General features: G+C 36.6%; 1 non-coding gene across 1 annotated transcript; it reads left to right on the forward strand.

Moving 5' to 3' along the window:
- The first annotated feature begins 1,344 nt into the window (after positions 1-1,344).
- Positions 1,345-1,450, forward strand: LOC121983484. Its single transcript, XR_006112534.1, has one exon. It is a non-coding gene; the product is annotated as a small nucleolar RNA R71 (small nucleolar RNA).
- The last annotated feature ends 1,160 nt before the right edge of the window (positions 1,451-2,610 follow it).

Consider the following 2,610-nt stretch of genomic DNA (forward strand, 5'->3'; position numbering starts at 1 on the left):
CACTTAGTTAGATTTCATTCTAGCACTAGATTAATTTCCTACTTGCTTTGCTCTTCATTTGTTAAATTTAAAATCAAAATCCAAAATCCCCATTTCCATATTGAAACCCCAAAAATAGAAATAATATACGACCCTAAGTTTACCATCCTATCATTGTTTTCGTTGGTGGACGACTCGAGTCATTCCTATGCTACATTAGTGTAGGAGGGGTTTGGTATAATCATTGTTTGATGCCCAATTTGCGACAAATTGGGCAATAATCAGTTCACAACATGTTCAATCCTTGTAACTCTCATAATCTCTGAAGGTTGTGTGGATAAAAGAGGCGATTCTTGAGATGCTACTTCCACAACACAGCTCCCTACACTTCCTTTCATAACATCATCATCAACACAAGCATCAAAAAATAAACCAACATCAATATCCTCAGTGGGAGAATCATCTATAGGAGGATCACTAACTTCATTTGCAGTTTTAAGTTGATCTACCACATCGCATTCATCATCTGAAAATTCAATTTCATCATAACATCCAATAAGCCCAGAAGGTAAATCTAAAAACTTGTTATCCACTGTATTATCATCACAATCCTCATCTGAAGAGTCCTCATCTTCATATACATTCAAAAATCTACACTCAACCATATTAGTATCACATAATTTGCCAAAGTCTTCATTTTCATTGACCCTCACTAGCCTTTGTGGAAAAGGAACCTTTAGTGAAGGTTTTGGGAAAGGTAATTCCCTTTTCCCATATTCCCTTTGAGCTTATGGAGGAGGTCTAACTTGCTTATCTAGTGTAGGTGTGATCAATCGTTGAGGGAAAGATACTTGTGGCCTTTGGGAACTTCCTGGAGTAATGAAACTGAGTTCTTGAGGTCTTCTATTGTTCTTCTCCTCAATTCTAAACAAATCCTTCTTCAGTAGTTCTTCATGATTCTTGCCACTTCTCAACTTAAAATTATTACACTGTTCACTAGACATTGTCTGTGTAGGAGGGGGATCTTGTTTAAACCATTTTGAAACAATGTTATCAATCTTTGCCCCCAAATGTTTGAACTCCTCATTTTGTGACTTGTGGATTTCAAAACTCTCGGATGGCTGACTTGTATTTTGTTTGACAGACCCTCCTGTATATATGGCTTGTACTTCTTGAATTTCTGATGGAGATTCCATCTAACTTTTGCTTGACCATTCATGCAGGTTCAATGCTACTTTATCAATCAATGTATATGCTTCATCTACACTCTTGTCCATAAAAGAACCTCTAGCTGATAAATGTAACAAACACTTATCTGAGAAAGAAATTCCCTTATAGAATATGTGTAGGGTTAGCCATTTTTCCAAACCATGATGAGGGCACTGTCTTTGTAGACTCTTGAATCTGCCCCATGCTTCAAATAATGATTCTCCATATGCTTGAGCAAAATTTGTGATGCAATTCCTCATATAAATTGTTCTACTTGGAGGGAAAAAATGATCCAGAAATTGCTTCTCCAATTGTTTCCAACTTGTGATGCTTTGAGGACGAAGGGAATATAACCAAGTCCTTGCTTTATCCTTGATACTGAAAGGAAATGCTATCAATCGAACTACATCTGCTGACACTCCTTCACAATTCACCATATCACAAAGCTCTAGAAATGTCTCAAGGTGTAGATAAGGACTTTCTGATGTTTCTCCTCCAAATTTGTGACCTTGTATCATGAAAATTAACTCTGGGTTTAGTTGAAAATTTTCTGTTTCAATGTAAGGTTGCACAATGGGAGATAAAAAATCTTACAGAAATGGGTGCAGAGAAATCTCTTAAGGCTCTGCTTGACATGTTAGTACTCATGGATATCTAAAAAAACATAATGCAGAATTAAATGTAGAATTTAAAGACAAGAAAGAACATGCAAGTTTTTATGGAAAACAAATTGTAATTTTTTTTAAATTATGAAAATGGAAAAATAAAAACTATTCACAAGTCTAGATTAACTAAATTGCTAATCTACTAATGTTAATGTGAACAGTCCCCGACAATGGCACCAAAAACTTGTTACGATTTCACAAGTGCATGTATTCATAGTCAGTAATATATAATATTGTTGAACCACAGGGACTGTTGATTAGGCACTAGAGATGTCACAAAGTAAGTTATCTAAACGGTTGAGAGTTGGCTTTGACGCTTACAAACTAACAAGTGTGATTAAAGAGAGGGAAAGAAGGTTGAGACGAAGAGTGAGACGAAGAGAGAGGAGAGAGAGACTTAATCTTGGAGGGAATGAGCTGTGGGAGATGGATTCTAGGATTTCGGTTTCATTATAATGCTAGGAGATATTACATAGATTGCTTAGTTTCTACCCTCTATGTCCATGCTCTTGCAGGAAGTTAAATTGGTAAATATCCCTAAGTATCAAATAGAGATGATTCCTATGAAATCTTGTAACGGTTGACCCCTGTTACGAGGGCGCCTCAGTAGATCACGGGAAAACATGTCTAGTAAATAACATGTCTAGTAAATTTGGTACGATTTCCTACTTCCTTATGGAGGAATTTCCTCTTCTTTCAAGAGAATGTCCTAGACATCCGTGAACGGGTTACCCTTGTCACTAGGGCCCCTCGGGTA

The sequence above is a fragment of the Zingiber officinale genome, chromosome 5A (assembly GCF_018446385.1).
Source record: "Zingiber officinale cultivar Zhangliang chromosome 5A, Zo_v1.1, whole genome shotgun sequence".
In the NCBI taxonomy this organism is placed as follows: Eukaryota; Viridiplantae; Streptophyta; class Magnoliopsida; order Zingiberales; family Zingiberaceae; genus Zingiber; species Zingiber officinale.